Here is a 23,375-nt window from a genome sequence, read left to right as displayed (position 1 = left end):
GTTTTTCATCTCTGAAAAATAGGCTGGTATGTTTCCATGATACCAAATCTAAGTAGCGTGTTCTGTCAGCTATCGAATTCCATCACATAAAAGTAAAATTTGCACTTTTTTCATTTAAATATGCGATGCCCATACATCGTCAATCCAAATAAAAAAAAAAAATAACATATCCATTCCTCGCATTTTCAGCACAGTTCGGGCTGCTTAAAAAAATGCAAGTTGTTTCGACTTCTGCTTTCCAACCACAGTTCAAGAAAAATTATATAACTTTTTTTGGTATTTACCCATATTACAGAAACTTTTGATAGTGAAACCATGAACGTGATGAATAATTATTGTTAATTTTGATTCCAGAAGTGGTGGTTCTGGTTTAAATTATATTTCTTCCTTCACTTTACGTTACTACAGAATTTATCAGATCTTGCAATTTGGCTAGAACTATTAACAGCAGATAAGAATTTTAATTTAACAATAATTTAACAATCACATATGTAAGCAGCTGAAGTTCTTGGAAGCTTGCCTTTACGCGAGGCGTAAAAAAAACATGAGTATTTCCACATAATAATACTCTTTTGTGAAGATGGTCACCTTAGAGCGGCAATGTTCAATATCGATATTTATTCATGCCGTTCACATTCAGGTGTAATAGTTTTAGGATAAGATGTCACTGCATCTTTCGAATTTAAACTGTACATTGCTTAAGAAGTTGAAAGATTTAAAAGTAACATACTTACTTCTTAATAATAAATCTTCATTTAATTTTAACTGTATGTCTGATTGCTGTACAGGGAAAACTTTTGTGGCGACGACTTCTTGTAGACTATCTCCTTCGCAGAAAACCAAAAGCATCTGGAGCCTACGGAGCGTCGTCTTAGAGAAAGTTTATTCTAGTTCATAATGTGTATCTAATTAATTTAATTTATAATCCATAAAAACAATATAATTTAATTAATAATTTTCATAAGGAATAACATAATAATTTTCATAAAGGAATTTCCATTTTAGGATAGTTAATAAATTTGTTTCTGAAATCATTAAGTTTGTTAGTACAGAATAATGGCTTGCATATCTTTTAGCAGCAATCTTTATTACAATTTTCTAATTTGACTGATGTAATGAATATGAATCATATTATGTTTCTGCTTGAAATTTGCTGCCTGATTATTTAATTATTCAAATTAAGGTTTTTTAGAAAAAAATTTTATGGTTTAGCTTCTGTATTTACTAATTATTAATCTGTATTAAGCAAAATACACTAGGCTTATGTGCTTAAGGGAAATGATGCCTTTCAAGACGATTTTGAGTAAAGCTGGTCCAACTTTACTTCACATATGAGGAAAGCCACGAAAACTTATGCGGTCAAAAAGTGGGTAAAGGAATCCGTGTCAGTAATAGTGTTTCATGGCTTCAGATACTCTAGCCCTTGTCGGCCTTAAAACCCCTTGCACCAATTTATTTTATTGCATTTGGTCATAAGCAATAGATGGTACTGCGTTCCTCTTTTTGTTGCAATAGTTAACATAGAATTCTCCTAAATTCAATTACTTTATTAATTTCCGTTTTATGTCCGGTTTGCTATCCGGGAATGTTCCTTTCGTCTGGAAAGGAAGCCAATCGCGAAGGTTTTAACATTTACTCGGCAACAAACTCATATAATCACTTTTGTTTATTTTAATTGCGTAATAAAATTTTCAACAGTGAAGAAACATTATCGAGGAAGAACAAAAATGTTGTGAGGATTTAGGATTTGTCTATTTGTTTTTGAATAATAGATAAATCCTAAATCTGGCTTAACTTAAACATTACCTTAAGACAGGAGTTAAGCCAGAAGTGTTGGCTTATGTAAGCCCAAGTAGGGTTGTCTGTGAAGATCTTTGTGTTTTAATAGAAGGGTCTTATGCACCCTTCTTCTGACTATGTCTGTCTACAGGTAAGACAAGAGGATTATTCCTCTGTTGTTTTTCTAAAGCTCACGATGTAATGCTACCGAAGAAAGTGGGATTCTATAAAGTTTTTGCAATTTGTTAGTTTTAAATTTGGTGTTTGTTTTCGTATAAAATAAATGCGTTTCAGTTTCTTAAAACTGCTGCATGAAATGTTTTCTCTGAAGGCAAAGATAATCATATACCGAAGTAAATAATAATAATATTAAAAGCCAATTAAAAAATAAAATATTTATTTGAATTCATTGAAATTTTTGTAAATCATGAGATACAAGATAAGGCTTTATCATAGGGAAATGAAAAAAAAAATGCTTAATTAATAATTAAATAAGAAAAGTAAATAAAAATACAAAATTCTTGTTGGCAAATGCTCATTGTTGAAAATCTGTCCATACAGAATGTGACGGCATGAAGAAAAACATATTACGTTTGTAAGCATTAAATACTTTCTTAGACTTATACTAAATCCAACGAGAATGAGCTCAAGCAACTAAAGTCTTATTAGCAACTTATTAGCCTAAGTCCTCAATTTTGTATTCTTTTCACGTTTGTGTCGAATCACTTTTCAAATAAAAGAATACGGTCATCAAAGTTATCGCTAAGTCTTATTTTTTAAAGAAATAATATGACGAATATAAATAATACAGCGAATGAGTAAAATAATGTTCAGCAACACTTAACACTTAATCGGGAATTTTAAAGATATGCTGATTTTAAAAAATTTGTGATTTTGAAGTCAGTAGTGAACTTGTAACACTATATGACTAGAGGATATACTACGATCAACGAGGTATTTTCAAATCAAAGCATGAGAACTGATGCATACATGAGCACACATCATCCACAGTCATCACTATCCATTGCATAAGAGAACAGGGTAATAAAAAATAAATAGTATTTATAATTAACAGTGAGCCATAAAATTTATAAACAAATTAGATTTTATTTACAGACAGGATCAGCTGGGAAATGATATGGCGGAAGTCATGTGCTGGTCACATCCCATTTTTTTATTATTATTACTAGCTTTTATTTAGTTCCCTCGTTATATTTTTCAAATATTTATATGGACAAAGTGGTTACATGGGCTTGTCACATGGTCAGAAGTTTAAAATTCAATTTAGATTTTTTTAAATTAACTCTTAAATTATTTTTCTTCTTTAACGAATAATCTAAAAATTTCAGAAATTTACTCATTGCACCATTGAATCGAATGAAAAAAAATATGAAATTTTAGCGTCATTTCGAAATTTTTAGCGAATTTTCGAAAATACTCAATTTTTTTTTCAATTATTTGCCTTTTATGATTTTAAAATTTCAACATCTAAATGTATCTCTTACAAAATTTTCAACTTTTCACCAATTACAAAATAAACTCTTCGCGCATTTTTAAAATAAGAATGATAAAGATATATATATTTTTTATTTATTTCGTGCTTCGCCCTTAAGCACTATACGGAAAGGGAGAGATACCTCGTGGAAGTCTTTTTAAAGGAAACTGGCTCGTATCCACGTTGCGCATGGGGAAGGCCACGAAAGCGCTCATGCAGCCAGCCCGTTCGCCGGGACTCGAGCCCCAAACCGAACTACTAGTGTTCAGCGTCTTTACCGCTTGGTCACTGGTGGGCACGATGTAAATATACTAACTGTGCAATTCTCTACATTGTTCTTAAAAAAATTGCTACGATGAAACAGAGCGAATATGTTACTTCTTCGTTCGGGATTGCTGGGAAACAGTTTCAAGGCCACATTGCATCGTTATAATGAAATTTATGGCGACATTATAATTTAGCTTAAGTTTATACATGATTTTCTAAGCATTTCATTTTAAAAGTCGTTTTTTAAAATTTTATTGTGGCACGTAATATTACGTTTTAAGGGATTTTGAAATTAAACATCTGTAAATGTATCTATTATAAAAGATTTGAAATTTTCAGTGGTTATGAAAAACTCTTCACTCTCTTTTTATACTGTTGTAGAGACATTAGGTATTTTTTGGAGGCCGGAGAGATGAAAAATTAACAAACGCCTTCTCCGGGAATCGAACCACGGACCTCTGGATACCGGCCCAGCGTGCAGAACCACTACACCACGAAGGACGCTAGGAAAGTGGGAGAAATACTGTATATGATAAAAGTAACGAAAATCCTCGTATGGCTAGTGCATTCGCTTGAATAACTTGGGTCGAACTTTCAATGGTCAGTAGTTTTTGTCACTCTCACTGGAGGGCCAGCAATGACTTTGCGGGCATGCAGTCTCGTGAAACATGAAAAACCAAAATCGATTAGAACAATATTAAGATGGCAGTATGAAAGAGGGAATGAAAAAGAAAGGAAAGATGAGCAGGAAATGATAAACTCACCAAATCGGTCTGGGACTGTGGAAGTCAATTCTGATATTTTGCTTACTTATAAGCCTTGCTTAAGGGAATGATTTTTAAAGAAAATGGTTGTCGTTCATGTAACACACAAGGAAAGTAAACTGATATGTCGATGATAGTTGCTAACATGGCGATTTCTGGATTTGAGAATTTTTGACGTTCTTGTAGATCTTTTGTGTAGTCGTTGCATAAACACATGGATGTCGTCATTGTCGAATAATAAATATTTAAAATCAGTGTAATGTAATGATTTAGAAGACAAAGGAAAGACATTCTTACCACATGGAAAACTAAAAGCTAGGCCAAACAACAAGCCAGACTATAGGAATATTATTGCTAAAATCCAAAATAAAATTTTTAAGATATTCAGATTTTCTTGGAAAATAATTTCTTTGTATGAATAAACTCGGCCTATACTGTTAGGCAGGCTTAAAGTCTCAGTTTAAATCTTAAAAATTCAATCTCGGCGACGTCCTTCCTTACTGTATATATGTATATGTGGCGTTCCGACAGATACTTCAACTTCTATTCAATAGATGGCGCCACGTGTAAAATCCAGTTCTTAATCGGAGCAGCAAAGCGACGTCATTACTCACTCAGACTTCTCGTCGGACAAGTGTACGCGACGCTATCACGAACTGTGTTCCGAGCTCTGTGTTGATCTCTGCAATGTAATTTAAATTGTAATTTAATACTTAATATATTCTTTTGTTATAGGAGATTGTCTACTCTTATTTTCTTTAATTATATCATGCATTAAGCATCACGACCACATGGTTAAAAAGTCTAATGGTGACTGGCGGCCTTGTGGAGATTATCGTCGACTTAATGCCGTCACAGTCCCTGACAGATATTCAGTCCCACATATCCAAGACTGTACCCATCTTTTTCATGGAACAAACATATTTTCTACCCTCGATCTTGCCAGAGCATATCATCAGATCCCAGTGCATGCTGAAGATGTGCCCAAGACCGCAGTGACTACACCATTTGGTCTCTTTGAGTACTTATATATGCCATTTGGCCTTCGCAATGCTGGCCAAACATTTCAGCGTTTCATACACCAAGTACTGTCTGGCCTCGATTTCTGCATCCCATATTTTGATGATATCCTGGTTGCATCTACAGATGCGGAAGAACATTTTAAACATCTGCGTCAGATTTTCACTCGCCTTAAAGATCATGGATTAAAACTAAATCCATCCAAATGTGTACTTGGTCAACCCTCAGTTTCCTTTCTTGGATGTCTTATCACCCAGAATGGAGTCAAACCTTTACCGGAAAGAGTCAAAGCAATTAACGACCTACCTCAGCCCAAAACCATCTCTGAACTGAAGCGTTTCCTAGCAATGTTAAATTTCTACCGACGCTTTCTGCCAAATGCTGCAAAAACACAAGCCTGCCTACATGAGTTTCTGAAGAATAGCAAAAAAAAAAAAAAAAAAAAAAAAACGTTTAACGAGCTGTTTCTTGGACTGAATCTGCATCTGCAGCATTCGTGCAATGCAAACACGATCTGGCAAATGCAGCCACACTTTCTTATCACTCACCTAGTGATCAGCTCTCTATAATGGTAGATGCATCTGACACGGCCATAGGAGCAGTGCTTCAAGCCCATACCACTAAAGGACTTTCCCCAATGGCATTCTTCAGAAAACTTACTACTGCAGAAAGGAAATACAGCACATATGACAGGGAGCTACTTGCTGTGTACTGTGCTGTTAAATACTTCCGGCACAACTTGGAAGGACATGACTTCATCATTTTCACCGATCATCGACCATTAACCTTCGCTTTTAGGAAAAACTCTGACTCATGTTTCCTCGTCTCATTCTCCTTGTTGACATCTGGATTTCATCGCCCAGTTTAGTAAAGATATCAGATATGTCTCTGGTACTGATAATTGTGTCGCTGATGCCTTGTCTTGGGTAAACAATATCAACCTCACTACCCCAGATTTCTCTGAAATTGCAAAAGCTCAATTGCATGATGAGGAACTCAAGAACCTAATCTCAAATCCACAAACCTCCCTTCAGTTACAACCGCTGCACATTGATCCAACGCTTAAAATTTACTGTGACATAGAGAACAATAGAATACGTCTCTATGTTCCTGTCAATTTTAGACGTGAAGTGTTTAATGCCTTGCACAATTTGGCACATCCTGGAATCCGTGCCACCAAAAAGCTGATCGCAGACAGATTTGTCTGGCCAGCAAAGACATCACAGAATGGACTCGTTCATGTGTTAGATGTCAACGGTGTAAAGTATCCCGTCACACACACAGCCCCATTCAACAATTTAACCTTCCAGCAAGACGCTTTGATCATGTGCACTTAGACTTGGTTGGCCCATTGCCTCCTTCAAATGGTTACACTTACCTCCTCACTTGTATTGATCGGTACACAAGATGGCCTGAAGCCATTCCTATTGAAAATATATCCGCTGAAACTGTAGCTCGAGCATTCATCTCCCAGTGGCTTTCAAGATTTGGCATGCCTACCACCATCATTACTGACCAAGGCCGACAATTTCAATGTCACTTGTTCGCATCCCTCACCTCTCTTCTTGGCATTCGCCATATTCGCACAACACCATACCATCCATCTGGAAATGGGATGGTGGAACGCTTTCACCGATCTCTCAAACAAGTTCTGAAGTACCACAGTAGCACACACTGGACAGAAGCCTTACCCCTAGTCTTGCTTGGTCTTCGCACAGCATTCAAAGAAGACATTGGTAGCACTTGTGCCGAAATGTTATATGGTGCAACCCTCTGTCTGCCAGGTGAATTCTTTCACCCAGAATCTACTCCAGTTATTGACCCTCCAACATTCCTTCAACGTTTACGTGAGACCATGAGCAATATCTCGCCAACCCCAGCATCTTCGCATAACCAGCCAAGCTATTTTGTACATCCTGCGCTTGAGACATCTTCGCACGTATTCGTGCGCAACGATGCAATTAAGCCAACTTTAACACCTTCATATGATGGTCCATTCAAAGTTGTCAAACGAACACCGAAACATTTCACCATCATCTGCAATGGCAAACAATCAGTGATTGGAATCGATCGTCTCAAACCAGCATTTCTAATGCAAGATCCAACAACTTCCTTATCAACATCACTCCCGGAAGAAAGCTTACATCCCGTTAAAGAGCAACCTAAAACTACTAGATCTGGAAGAAAGGTTAAATTTAACCCAAAGTACTTATAACGTACCGATGGTACTTGGGGAGGGAGTACTGTGGCGTTCCGACAGATACTTCAACTTCTATTCAATAGATGGCGCCACGTGTAAAATCCAGTTCTTAATCGGAGCAGCAAAGCGACGTCATTACTCACTCAGACTACTCGTCGGACAAGTGTACGCGACGCTAGCACGAACTGTGTTCCGACCTCTGTGTTGATCTCTGCAATGTAATTTAAATTGTAATTTAGTACTTAATATATTCTTTTGTTATAGGAGATTGTCTACTCTTATTTTCTTTAATTATATCATGCATTAAGTATCACGACCACCAAATATATATACAGGGTGCCCATAATTAAACTTGAAATTTACGAGCAGTCTGCAGCAAAATCTATACAGCGGAATAACATGAAAATTGGGTAATGGCAGAATGGAATGATGGCAATTTTATCAAGGGAAAAAAATGAGTTTTAAAAACCACCCTTAGGTGGCGTATCATAGCTTTATTGAGAACATATAAATAATCTACAAAAGTTTACAAAACATGCTCGATATGATGTTTACCATTGTCTGCGTATCTGGAAGCGTAAAATCGCATGTTCGACTGTTGAAAGTCGCATGAACTGGGGAATTTTACGCACATGGCGTTCTATGCTTTCTTTAAGGTTGGAGAGAGATGTGATGGGATCATGGTAGACCATAACCTAGAGGTATCCGTACAGCCAAAAGTCGCAAAGATTCAAATTAGGGGATATAGGGGCCAAACTGTAGGAAATTGCCGGATGATGATTCTGCCGTCACCGAAATGGTGTTGGAACACTTGTTTCACACATCGGGCGATGTGTGGAGGAGCACCCTCCTTCATAAACTCTGTAGTTGTATCACATCGCCTTACCTGAAGAGCAGGAATAACGGATTGCTCTAATAATGAAGCGTACCGTTGACCGATGACGGTGCATGTCACAGGCCCTGCGGCGCTACGCTGTGTTCTTCGATAAAAAAAAACGGACCCACAATGAAGGTTGCACCGCACCAAACCGTTACATGCGAAGAGTGTAATGGAATTTGTAGACTTTTAGCAGCACAAATACGGCAATTGTGTGTGTTAACCGCACCTTTCATATGAAAGGGGGGCCTTGTGGGTTCACAAAATGTTCCATGGCCATTCATCCTAGGGGATTCGTCCTAGCGCACAGGGATAGAACAAAGAATTTATATAGATAAACCTACAAATTCTTTAGTTAGAAGTCGCGGTAGCTGAAGCCGAGATTGTGAGAAATTAAAAGTTATCAGTTGTGATGTGCGTTTTTTAAATATTCGTATTACTGAGATCCTACAAGTAGCATTGATTGGTTTTTGTTAAATTTTGGTTGTATTGCAGGAAGTAAACTTAAAGTTTTTGTGTCGTACAAGTATTCTATGCACAGATGTTCAAACACTTATTGTAATAATTTTGTAAACCAAGTAGCAATTAGCAAAAAATATAATTTTAAAAAGAAGTAATCGAGAGTTGTACTGCAGGAAGCAAATTTAATAAACCTCTTATTATCATACAAAATATTCTGTGCACAGATGTCCAAATGCTTATCGTAATAATTTAGAAACAAAGTAGCAATCAGAAAAAGATATGATTTTGAAAAGAATAATATTAATTCTAATTCTCATCAAACAGTAAAATGAAACTACTACTTGATCCCTAATTATTTTCGTATTCATGGGAATTATGAAAATGATTTACATAGTGTCTAAACACATAGCATAAAGATTCTTTTGTTTGCATTTTTTCCCATTTATTAAGCACTAAATATCTAAATTTACAGCACTAATAATGAGTTTTCCATCGGTATAAAAATAAAATGATCAATTTTAATTCTTTTTATGATCTTAAACTCTAGCCTTTTAAAAGATTTAAGACCTGACAATACCTAATAATTTTCCTTATTGTGGGTTTACCAGGTATAACGTGTAGGGTCAGGATGGCCGAGCGGTCTAAGGCGCCAGATTTAAGCTCTGGTTCTCGAAAGAGAGCGTGGGTTCGAACCCCACTCCTGACAAATAAGAATTCCTTTTTTTTTTATTCTCTTCACGTACAGTTTCTTATGCTTCTCTTCTTAATGTAATACGAAAGAAAAGTTTATTATTTTCAAAATAATTTTAATGCACACATACACACATATATTACGCCTGTTGATTATTTTATAAATGAAAAGAAGTTTAAAAGTTGTTTTATCAAAGGTGATTAAAAAATGAAAAAAAACATAGATACAAATGTATATTATATATAATTAACAGTAAATTAAGTAATAAATTGACAGTAAGTCAAAAAAAAGTAAAAGTCGGAACATAAATTAAATATAAAAAGTTCTAAGCTGTTGGTAGTAAATCATAATAATACTTTTGCTTCTACATAACAAATAAATTAAAAGTTTATAAAATAGACACTGATTTAAAATTAAAATTAATTAATGAACTAAAAGTAAGGGAAAATATCATATAGTGTAACGGGAATAACAAAGTAAATAATTTACAACTCTAATTTGCAATTTTATATCACGAAAAATATAAGCTTGGGGCGCCTTTGATATATTTAGAAAGATATAACTTGTATTTTTGAAAATGCAATTTTATTAATAGGCAATTTTATTATAATAATTATTCGTTTCTCAGGGGATTATGAAATTATACTATTTATTTAAAGGATTTTTTCTAAGATTCCTGATGTTGGTAACTGTAAAACTCTGATAGTTTCAGTTCGTTAAAAAAATTTATGGGCAAAAAATCGTTCCAAATTAAATTTTAATTATGTTCAAAATTTAAGCTCCAAGCTTATCAAAAAATAGTTCAAAATTCGATGGCAAAGTGTTGACCATAGTAACCAAAATGCGGCTAATAATAAAATAAATAAATAAATAAATAAATAAATCTGGAAAGTCGTCTAATTAATATTTTTTAACCAATGTTTCTTAATAGAAGACGAATAATTTGTTTTATAACGTCTGAAAATTAAAAATTTTTTCATCATATAAGTTTTCGGATGTTAGAATTTTAATGTTTCGTAAAAGATCATAACATTACAATATCGCAATAAAAATTTAAAAAATCAACTTTTGACATGAAATACTGAAAAGTATATATATAAAATAATGAAATTACAAAAAATAAAAATAACGCGGTAGATTTCATTTCAACTAATTTTAAATACTAATCAATTCTTAAACGCTGTTGTTTCTCAGATCAATAAAATGCAATTAATTGTAAATGCCAATTTTATCTATTAATAGCGGTATAAAAATAGCCTTTATAAAATGGCCCAACTTAATTTTTTTGCAAGTAGTTCTTTACAGAAAGGAGAATGAAATAAGTAATCTATAAAACATAATTTTTTTTTTAGAAATCTATGCGGAAAAAAATAAATCTGTGTGACGTAATGATATCAAAGCCTTGAAACTATATTTCCAAGCGATGTGCAAAGGAAAAACAAATATCCTTCTACTTCGTACTGCAAGCATATTGTTTAAAATAGTCTAGACAATTTCACTCTTAATATCTTTTTACCATTCTTGTTTAAAATAAAAACAAATAGTTTGTTTTTTTTAAGTTGTGAAAATTTCAAAACGTTACAAATATTACACAAGTGCATTTTTAGACATTGAAATTAAAAAATAATAAGCATCAAATAATGAAAACAAAAATCGAGCGATTTTCGAATTCGCCAAAAAATTAGAAATTACATTAAAAATTTCACACAAATTTGATGTAAAAGATTTGTTTTTCTGCTCCATCCCATAGTTCAGAGTCCAATTCATAGATTTTTAGTTCGTCTATCAATCTAAAATGTATACAAAAAATGATATCACTATTAAAAAAAATGAAAAAAGGAAAGAGAGAGAAATCTCAGATTTCTCTCTCTTTCCTTTTTTCCTTTTCCCAAAGGGGCTTTTTTTACATTTACACGCATATACAAGTTTCGGGAGCATTTGGACTAAAAATATTTTAAAACAGCATATCTTTAGAATTTCCGATAGACAGCATCGAATGCTGGAAATAAAAATGTTTTTTTCCCTACGGTATTGCTGTTGATCCCATTGAAATCATTGAGTTTGTTAATCAAAAATTTTGAAATTTTATTGAAATTTTACAAATATGAAATAGACAATAAAACAAATTTCAAATTTGGGCTTCCAAGTGCTCATATTCAGGTGAAGGACTACACTATTCAAAATTTGATGGCTCTAAGTGCCATTGTTTTTTCACAAAGCGAGAAACATACATACCTACATTCATGCAAATTTTTCATTATTTAATTTTATTAAATGTAATACAGGGTGGTAATATTTGGTGGCAACAATTTGAAAAGTGATACAACGCTTTTAGTGATTCAAGGCAAAATGCCGTTTTGAGACTGCCGTCACCGTCAAACAAATGCCGTCACCGTATTACATCATCATCTATAAAGAGTGTTTTCAAAATTTCAACTCAATAGCTTATCAGAAAATAGTTTAAAAAATCGATCACAATTTTTTAGCACTAGAATAAACACCATGAATGAGTTAAATAAAGCTTGCAAACCTTGTTTTTGTTGTTTTATTAGCAACCTTAAAGAAATATTTAATAATCACGGTGAATCCTCTCCAAACCAAACTACCATTAAGTCCAGACAGTTTTGGTCTTCTGCTAAGATGTGGTCTTCTGAAACAGGGGATGTTCCATGCGAATACTTACAGCGTACCGATACTCTCAGCTCTAAACCACTTTTCTAAGACGAACACATCTGGCAGTGATACATACTTTTGAGAGCATAATAACATTAATACTGAATATCACTTCTTTAAAACTACCACGTCCACAGGAGACCGAAGTCATCTGAAATTGTGGTTGGTCGGTTTCGAGAAGATTCATCGTATTTGTGTACTGAAAAATAGTGGTCACTTTCAGAGACGATAGTCTGAGGAAGGCGGTACTCGTGAGAGAGATCGTATACTTTCAATTGTCCAAATCTGCGTAAACAGTATCATTATTGTTTCAGAGCTTATCAATATTTAAGGTAATACGCTCTCTTTAAAATGACCACTCTCAGCTCCCACTGGTTCTTTTGTCTTAGTCACGTTCAGTATTAATGCTTATTTAAATTTTGAGAAATGCCAGTTATTTTCGATAGCGATCGTCTACGAAAAGTAGTCATAAGAACTGTATTCATAAAACGTTTTAAGGTTAGTTAGTAAAAGCATCACTAAATTTTGTTACCTATAATGATTATGTGGAAAATAACGCCAAATTTCGTTTTTCGTGCAAAATTTCCATAAAAATAAATTCAAAAAGAAATGCATTACCAGACGGTTGGTGATTGGCCATGCCCAGCAATGACCGTCTAGGGCTATGGCTTCGTATAGTTCGACACGGATTTAGGTCCCAAGAGCGACATGGTGTATGGGTGTTTTTAGCACTTTTCTATGTGGGTTACAAATAGGATCAACTTTCATTAGAAAGTTCTTTATGAAGGCATGCCTCTACATAAGCAGATGTTACTCGCACTTTTTTGTCGCACCGAATGAAAAAAAATAAGCAAACAAATGCAATTAATAATTTTTCTTTAATAAATGCATGTGCAACAATGGATTCTCTATTCGCTACCATCTCCTTTAGAAACCACATCTGAAAGTGATAAGTATTTCTCCGAAGACAAATAAATAACGGTATGCTAGCTTTCTAATGCGGTCGCCTCTGCGTTTGTCGTTTGAGTCGTTAAATCGTTTGATACCAGTGGATCTTGTCTTAGAGAAGATACACTTTACATGACCAAGAATAAAGAATAGTTTTTGTTACATACTTTGATGGCGTAAACGTTTAAGAATTTATCAGGTAGGCATATTATTAACTATATCAATTAGATATAGTGCTAAAAATAAAAATAGAAGTAAAAGTGATAAAAAATGATAAACAGTAACTCCACTCTAAGTCGACCCCTCAGGGTTCCAGATGATTTTGGTCTTCTTTGGAGGTGGTCGTCTGAGAGAGGTCACGTTTAACGCCGATGTGTGTTTATATTCTCAGAAATACTGATGAGTTTTGTAGAGTCATTAGGTAATTTTGAATCAGGAGATGTGAGAAATTCCAGGTCAAGGTCAAATGGTCACCTCGAACCTTGACCTCTTGAATAGGCGTCAAGTGTGCTACCGTTACACCACGAAGGAATGCAGAAAGAAGGGTGAAAATACGTTATATTCTCAAATGTACTTGTCTTAGAGAGGTGGTCACAATGTGAATTTCTCTGCATATTTTTTCTGAAACATGCAAATTGTAGATAAATTATAAACTCTTATAAATTCATAAATAAACCATGTGCTAAGGATTTTGAGTTGGCGCTCGGCTACACTGCATCAATGATTAATGAGGCCGTAGCGTAACTTAATACGGAAAATGGAAATGTATAATTGTATAGAAAAAGGAAAGATAATGTTATACATGCTTATAATGGCAAAATTGGGACAGTGCTTCTTATTTCAAATGCGGAAACAAGAAAATTCTCTCGTCGCGACCATCTCCCTAAGGCAGTCACATCTGAAAATGACCAATATTTCTCAGAACAAAAATAGATATCAGTATTGATCATCATCTCTTTAAGAAGACCACCTGGGAAAATCATCTAAGGCCGTGGATGATTGTCTTAGAGAAGTCTCATTGCATATTTATTTCTATTCATTGTCATTACAACCCATATTTATTCGCGAAACCTATAGTTTCGCGAATAGAATTGAAGTTTAATGATGGCGTTTAATTTAATGATGTTTAATAAGTTAAAATCGTTTTTCAATGAACAACTAAGTGCCGATAAATATAAATCAAGGCAAATATTATCAATAATAACACAAATCTCAAATATAAGGAGCACCTTTGAAAAGTTTGGGGAAAGATGTTAAAGTAGAGCAGTTACCTATTGGGATGCATTCACGTATTTATAAATAGTGTCCCTTGCCAAAGAAGTTACTGTTTCTAAGAAAAACTGCAATGCTTAGTTTTTCGCAAGTTCAAACATAGTTAGTTAACCCTGCCAAAAGTCTGTTGTAGCTTAAAACGTTAGTGACTAAGCTAGTTTATTAAAAGATATGTGATAGTTTTTCTCAAACACTTGTCGAGGCGATGTTTTAAATGCTGACATACAAGTGAATATTACGGGGAAAAAATTTCCACCTAGGAAGAAAATTCTTTTCAGTAATAAATGTAAGCTTAAGTTTTTTTTTTTTTTTTTTTTTTTTTTTTTTTTTTTTTTTTTTGTTATTTTATTTGCGACTACTCTGTAATTGTATAATTGTAGTTTGTAACGCACTATAGACAGACGTCTAGTTATCCGGAATTATAGTTCTTGAGATCACTTTATTTCTCTTCATCGGCTTAATTAAGTCTTTTAAAACGTCTAAGAGGTATTTATTGTTTACATTCTTTCATTCATTCATTTTATTGTTTTCATTCAAGGTGATTTCTTAGTTTAGAAAAATTAAAAATATTGCCACTTAGAGAAACATTTAACGCAAGTGATCCAATAAAATAAATGCACTGCTACGGTTTGAATAATGGAGCTTTTCTTTATTAAAAAGCTCAAAAGTCTTCATATAATGATAATTTATTAGTCCTGTTTCCGAGTTTTTCAAAATTCTTCCTGGTCTTGAGAAATCGGAGAATGTGGTTCCTTCTCACAACATTCTCCTCAGGGTATGAGTGGTTAACAGAGCTGGGAAGTTTCTTTGCGAATAAGTTAGTGGTCACCTCGATCGACGTGTCTGAATTTAGTCTCTTACCCGAAATCTTTAGATTCAAGAAAGAGAAAAAGGAAAAATGTAGTTTATTGGATTTGCATAAACGAAACTTTATGTAATAAGAAGCGATCTTTTAGCCACTATCAAAATCGTTGCAAAGTCTCAACATCTGTCTCCCCTTTCAGATACAGAATTGGTGTCATTCATGCAAATATTCTGAGATCGTAAATATTTTTCATTTTTTATCTAATAAATCATTTTTTTTAAATTGAAACTTTTTTATTTTCTTCATATTTGGGGAGGGGGGCTAGGGTCCAAGGGGGTAATGAAGACTGATGCTTTTGCCTAAATGGAAAAGCTTTTGACAACCGCACAAACAGGAATCGTGCAAACAAGAAGACATAATTATATTAACAGTTTTATCCTCCCTTTAACATTTGGCATTAATATTTTTAACAGATTATTTTAAACCTCTGATTTTATGTTCTGTGTTTTTGAATTCTTAGGGTATTTGTTTTGAAACAAGCAGGCTAATAGCAATCATTTAGTTTAACATTATTTGAAGAGTTAAACTGAAGTTACTGTTCGAAGATAGCAGTTTTTTAAAATTTTGCGATTTATAAATCCATATTTATCTATTTATATTAGTTACAAAGTATTAAAAAATTAAAATAAAAATATTTTAATTTTTAAATATATTTTTTTGAAACTTTAAAATAGCGAGCTCTTTGAGGTGTCGTACCTAATCTTGTAATCTTAAATTTTCTTAAAAAAATTAACTCTTGATTTCATAAAATCAGACTTATTTATATTTCTTTTCTATTTTTATAAGCATTTACTTAGCTCACTTATGGTTATTGTCACTATGGTCAAAAGCTTGTTATTGATTTATAAAGTACTTCAGAAGTTATCGAGGTCAAATATCGTACGCACACTATTGGTGGATGAAACTTCAATGTCGTGAAGCGATGTTTTCAAAATTCAACTTAGATTTTTTTCCAATTTAATACTGAAACGTTATTTCGTACATATTCTCATTCAACGAACCAAACAAAGACCTTAAATGTTTACTGGTTGCATCATTGTATAGAGTGACAAAAACATTTTAAATGAAACTTATATGAAATTTATAACATAAATTCTAAATTTTCCTGAATTTTTGCAAAACTGATCAGGTTTTTTCGACTTTTGACGTCCATGATTTTAAAATTTCAACATCTAAAATATATCTGTTAGAAAGTTTTTGAAATTTTGACAGTTATAAAACGAACTCTTCGTCTTATTTTAAAACAAATAAAAATATATTAATGACATAAAGATATTTATTGAGTGATTTTCTACATTTTTTAAAAATATGCTACTATGTGAAACAGAAGAGTAAGCATTCGTTCTTCAGTTTCAAGATTATGATGTTATTACATCACACTACTTTTATAGTGCTCGTATACATTTCTCTAAAATTTTACTTCATTAATTATTTTACAAGGTTTATATAAAAGCATATTTTACAAAAACTTTTATTAGCTCTAAATGGCTATTAATCTCGAAAGACGATTTTGCATTTATTTACTTTAAACGTCGTACATTGTAAATGAGTTTTTTTCGCTTTTCATCGGAATATTCCTATTCGGGAAAACCTAAGCTATTTGTCTTTCAAATTTAATCTGTTATTTATTAACAAACTCAGCTATTTAAAAGCAATGAATGCAATCTTAAGAGCATTATTTTTTTTACTCTATAATCAGATTGATCATGGTATACCTAAATGAAATTATTAAATATTTTTATGGAATTGTATTAAATACTTTATCAATTTATATATAAATATTTTTCACTTTGTATAACTTTTATATATAATGTATTCATGTCACAGAAGATATATAACGTTTCTATGTTGTATAGATTCATTGTTATATCTATGCTATATATCCTTCATCTCATGTTCGTTCCGATATTATATATAACATCTATATGCATATTTATTTAATATTCTATAAAATGTTTCGCTGATCCATCTGGACCATCTCTGTTGAGAATCTTTACTGATAAAATATATTAAACTTTAGACGAGCCCTTTTGGGCGAACGTTAAAATGTTAATTCTATTAGATTTTTAGCCCAAAAGAGCTATTATTCTCAAAATACGATTTTTCATTGATTCGTTTTAAATTTCGTAACTCTTCTTAGTAAGCTATAAATTAAACTAATTGAATGCGTTTACTTGTAAGACATTAAGTAAACATTTAGTTGAAAAGAAATAGGTAATGCATTTTGTTTCACACAAATAAAAAGTAATTTCAGTATTAAACCATATGCACCATAAGGACTAGCTAGTTAAGTCGAAGCATGCTTTCGTGGAGGGCCTTTTTAAGAAATACTTGCTCATGTTGACGTTACCAATGTGGATAGCCACAAAAACACCTATGTTGGCAACTCTTTCGCCCGGATTCGAAAATCTTTTGTTTAGCGGTCTCACCCTTTCAGCCATTGACGGTTCTTCATTGAGGTAATGCTTTTGCTTGAAATAACTAATTAAAGGAAAATTTTTTTTCGACTGACACTTTCTAACACCTAATTTGGCTGTAATCTCCAAGTAATTTCAGTAAGTAAAGGTTATGCTGGACATTTCGCAGTACTTTGAAAATATTCCATTTTTTTTTTTTTTTTTTTTAAGTTGCTCCACACCCAGAATAACAGATACTATTGAAACAATGGCAGTAAAAGGAATCAATACTTTTGAAGTACTGCGTTTAATGCTTTTATCACTAAGCTGTCTAAGAATGTCTCCTAATAAGGTATGGCATATTTAATTACGGCAAAGCACACTAGGACTATCTGCCTAAGGGGAGGGCTGCCTTCGTGGAGGACTTTCTAAGGAAATCTGGCTCTATACACGTTACACATGTGGAAAACCACGAAAACGCCCATGCAGCCAGCCCGTTCGCGGGATTCGAACCTCGGACCGAACTACCAATGTTCAGCAACTTTACCGCTCGGCCGCTGGTTGGCCTGTCTCCTAATAAGGACTGGAGAGTTCTAAGCTGTGAAACTTCAAGAAAATCTTATTCTTTGGAACGACTGAAAAGTGAGGGATGAGTTTTTAAATGGACTTTAAAAAGCTATTTCAATCAATCTTCAGGATTTCATCATTTAATTTATATTTAATTTACAGAACGCAAATTATTTTATTTTGTTCAAATATACCTTATTTTTTAACTTAAAATATCTGCCTTACGATTGTGACCGCAAGAATTACAAAAATACGTGAGTAAATTTTAGAAGGTTTCTAAAAATTAATACGTTTCGGATTTTGCCTTTTTAATGATGCAAAAAATTGGAAGCATCACTAATTGTCAAATTAATGTGGCTTCCAGTTCAATGAAATTCAGTTCAGTTTGTCTCTATTTGTGATTGATGAAACTTCATTTATTTTTAACTACTCACAATTATCCTTATTCTTAATTTATTTATTTGCTGTATTATGTATTTTACACTGATGTTAAAGGATTCAACTTTCAGAGAGAGAATACAATGTGGTGAACCCTTCTCACTGTTGACTACCAACGAGACCCAGTGATTTTGATATTCGGTGGAAGACATCGCCTTGGATTTATATTCTATACTGATGTTTACTTATGTTTACTTATGTTCTCGAAAAAACTTTTCACTTTCGGATGCGGTCATTTTGGGAAGATGATTCCAATAGTAGCATTCATTGTATTTATAAATATTTTTGGTTATGTGAATCGTACTTAAGCGAAAGCAGCATTTCTTGGTAGCGATTTTTTATAAGCATTTATTATGTCTGCTTTTTTCTTAATATATTTTTTCTATATTATTAGCTTTTCTCAAATATGTCTTTCAACGTTTTCACAGAGTGGTTATGTAGAGAGCAAATTAAGCATCATATATTTATAATTTATGAACTATTAAACAAATTGAATTAACCTTTTTATACCAAATACATAATCTAATTATGGAAGTAGTACTGAAATCTTTCTTAACAGCAGTCTTTGTAAACTAACAGTGCTACTACTTTTTAACTAAGGAGGTGGATATAAAGGGGGCCGTTCGTCCCAGGCATTTTTGGGGGATGAGATTTTCACTTGAAACATTACTTTATGGAGGCTAATCATTTGGATCGTCCAAGGAACTGAAGAAAAAGTAATTTTGAGTTCTTTATGGAAATAAATTGACAAGAAAAATAGATTTTACACTAGATAAGATATTGAGAGACACCAACAAGTGATTTTGACAGCTATATACTCTTGTTACACCTTTTCTTACTTCAAGAAAACTTTCCAAAGAGAAATTCGATTAGCAACTGAATTATTATCACGTTTGACATTAATAAGGAAGAATTCCTCTTTAAGAGAAATATATTTCAATATTTTATTTCTGCTATTGCTCGGAAAAACGAAACAAAGAACTTTTACTTGCTAGTTGTGAAAAAAAAAATCACTTAGTAAGTGTTCAAGATCTAAAAATGTGTATTATCATTTAAGAAAACTTTAGATACTGTCTATATAATAACAGCTGGACAATAATGAAGCAAACCTTCACAGTGTCCCTGATAATTTGTCAACAAAACAATAATAACTCTGAAAAATTTCAGATTTTAAATTAGGTCCAAAGGGTCGTTTTTTAACATTTTGTGTATTATCTTTATTCACTAAATATCATGTTCTTCGCATTCAAAACATAAAATTCAGTTCAATAGCAATATCGCAAAATAATTTTTAATTGAGCATATTTTTTGAATTTCCGATACACAGTTTCGTGCGCTGGAGATAATTTTTTTTTTTTTTTTTTTTTTCAGCACAGTGTTGCCATTTCCCGCTTTGAAATCGTTTAGTTTGTTAATCAAAAATTCGTTGAAGTGTTATAAAATATGAAATCGATAATAAAACAAATTTCAAATTCAAATTAAGGCTTCCACATGCCCATATTCTATGGAAGATAACGTTATTCAAATTTTGATGGCTCTAGGTACCGTTATTTTGTCACAATGAGAGAAACATACATACATTCATTCAGATTCTTCATTATTTAATTTCTTTAAATAGAATACAGGGCTCTAATATTTGTTGGCAACAATTTGAAAAGTGAAACAACGCTTCTCGTGAATCGACGCAAAATGCCAAAACGAAATTAATAATCCTTCTGAGCAAATTGCTCCTTTGGACTAATAATAATAATAACAAATAAATAAATAAGTAAAAACCTGAAAGGTTTCAGATTTTAAATTACGTCCAAAGGGGCGTTTTTTTTACATTTTGTATGTTACCTTTATTTATTAAATATCACGTTCTTCGCACTTGAACCATAAAATTCAGGTCAAGAGCAATATTGCAAAATAGTTTTAAATTGAGCCTATCTTTAGAATTTCCGATACAGAGTCTCAAGCACTGGAGATAAAAATGTTTTTTCTGTACAACGTTGCCATGACTCGCTTTGAAATTCTTGAGTTTGTTAATCAAAAATTCGTTAAAGTTTAACAAAATCTGAAATCGATAATAAAACAAATTCCAAATTTCAAATTTGGGCTTCCACATGCCCATATTCGTAGGAGGATTGATTACGTCATCCTAAATTCGATGGCTCTCTGTACCGTTGTTTTATCACAATGCGAAAAATATTCATACATTTATGCAGATTTTTCATTATTTAATTTCTTCAAATATAATGCAGGACTCTAACATTTGGTGGCAACAGTTTGAAAATTGAAACGGACATTTATAGTGAACTAACGCAAAATCGCAAAACGAAAACAGTAGTGCTTCAGAGACAAAGCCCCTTTGGACTACTACTACTAATAATAATGTAATAATAAAGTAATAATAATAATGCAGTAATAATAATAAAATCAATAAAAATAATAAAGCAATTTTGAAATGTTGGAATTTAAGTTTTATGTGAAAAGTAAACGTAGTTATTTACCTACGTATCATTTTGACATTTTTTTTAGCTATTTTCTTCGGTATCTAGAGAAGCGGCAAATTCAGGGACCACTCCGGACAACAAAAGCTCAATCTGCGCCACTGATTAATAGAATTTCACTTGAAAAAAAGTGAAAAATAAAAATATGACAATCTGGACGAACAAATGTAAAGAAGTCAAGAAGAAGCATGACTTCGAGAAAAATAGCTAGATTTAATTTTTTTAATATGTAATTCTTACAAGTGCATAGATACTGACTAAAGTGTATGCAGGTATGGGGATGACAAATCCCTTTAGTAGTACGAGCTCAGCAACGGCTGAGCGATGAAATCTCTGAACATTGGCAGTTCGACCAGAGTTCAAATCCTTGAGAACGGGCTGGCTGCATGTGAGTTTTCGTGGAATTTCCTATGTGTAACGTGGATACGAGTGCCGGTTCCCTTTATAAAGCTTCCAAGAAGGCATCACTCTTCTAAAGCAGACTGCCCTAGCGTGCTTTGCCATTATCGGCAGATCAAAACAACCCTTACTAATTCAGAAGTCTAACATCATAGGTGTTACTAATACTGTTTTCTAAACGATATTTGGTATTTAAATTTTTAACCTTGTATTCAGAGCTATCTCAAGAATATTTTATACTCCTTGGGAAAGAAAATATAGACACTCCTGTACATTACCCATATAATATATATATAATAAGAACTCACTAAGACGATGATCTTCTATGAAAACGGTTGTCTTATACAACATGTTCAATATAATATTTTGTAATTATGATTTCAGAAATGTTTTTCGTTTTTGAATTGTTCATTTTCTTAATTGCTATAAAAGATTTCACTGTATATTTTTTACAGTATTCAAATAATACTCGCAGTTATTTAATATTGATTTAATCGATAAATATTAAGCAATCTATCTTTTCTGAGTTTGCAATAAAGAAATATTGGTAAAAGTTTACAATTGGGTGCCCCTTGTTTTTTGGCGATTCTTTTTTAATACCAAGATCGGCGCCAGGAAGGCACAATTTCAAGATGGCCCCTACACAAGAGAATAATTTTGTTAGTTGAGTCTCATTCATGAGAAAGCAGTGAAGTTTTCTAATGTTATAATTCTCAGCAAATAGACTTGTTGTTTTACTTTTTTTCTAAACAGATGTCTTTAATTAAAAGTACAATTATTTTCTTTCAGGTGGCGTAGTTGTACGCAATAACTCTCGCAAAACAGAATTTCTTTTACTTTTTCTTTTCTTTTTCATTCAGAAGAAAAGTGAAGAGAAGAAGCAAGAAAAGACGGAGGCAAGATAGCATAACTGGATGATACCAGATTGCAAGACTTCCCAGTGCGAAAAGTCCAAAAGACATCCAAAGATTATACGAGTATTATTGAGTATTAGAGGAATATTGATCTGAAGATTTTCTAAAACATTCCCTCATTGCATCTGGAAATTATTTCCAAATGTTTTCTATAATTATTGCCGACATCTGTCTGATCAAGATTTTACAGATTCAGATAACTATTCGTTCAGATAATGAGGCTAATTCTTATATTGTTCGAAAACATAAATGGGCTTGACTTACACTGTAAAGTACAAGCTGTTTCTACTAAAAAAATAATGATATAATGGAATTTGTGTTATTTAAATTGGGATAAAGATTGTTTATGAAACATTTTATTAAGGACTATACTTATTATTCCTTTATTTAAGGATAAATATTCAAATAATTGAAATTAATGAATCTTTCAAAAGATCTGAGATTTGAAAACTAGATTTTTCGTGCTTTCTTGTCATTCGAATCTTTCGAATGCTACACCCCCTTAAATTAAACGTTTTTATTCAAAACTTTAGAAAGCGTTATATTGACAATTTTTGTTGCCAAGAAAACGAAGAAACTTCTTAAAAGATTTTATTAAACTTAGATTACTAATATCAACTTGTGGCAGGCCTGAATGCCAAAGTCTAAATTTTCTAGATAGGATGATATTCCATATTTATTATTTAACTACGCTATCCCTTGAAATAATCTTCCTCAGCTATACTTGCTTTATTTAAAAACATTCTATGAAAATAGGATAAAAATTTGAATTATTATTCAAATTTACTTTGTCAATTTGTATTGAAGAAATGAACCTCAAGTTTCTAATGCAAATAATTTAGTTTTGCATCTTTTA

The 23,375-nt window shown here is 32.7% G+C and overlaps 1 long non-coding RNA gene and 1 other non-coding gene across 2 annotated transcripts; both read left to right on the top strand.

The window, feature by feature from the left end:
• The first annotated feature begins 9,486 nt into the window (after positions 1-9,486).
• Positions 9,487-9,570, top strand: TRNAL-UAA (transfer RNA leucine (anticodon UAA)). Its single transcript has one exon. It is a non-coding gene; the product is annotated as a tRNA-Leu (tRNA).
• Positions 9,571-14,596: 5,026 nt separating this feature from the next.
• Positions 14,597-22,871, top strand: LOC146995124 (uncharacterized). The gene is made up of 2 exons (XR_015043700.1): positions 14,597-14,734; positions 22,395-22,871. It is a non-coding gene; the product is annotated as an uncharacterized LOC146995124 (long non-coding RNA).
• Positions 22,872-23,375: the final 504 nt, after the last annotated feature.

Source organism: Stegodyphus dumicola, chromosome 10 (genome assembly GCF_044657685.1).
Source record: "Stegodyphus dumicola isolate Sdum_Otavi_A_Nest chromosome 10, ASM4465768v1".
Lineage (NCBI taxonomy): Eukaryota > Metazoa > Arthropoda > Arachnida > Araneae > Eresidae > Stegodyphus > Stegodyphus dumicola.
Note: the sequence above shows the minus strand (reverse complement) of the source record. Positions and strands in the feature narration are given on the sequence as shown.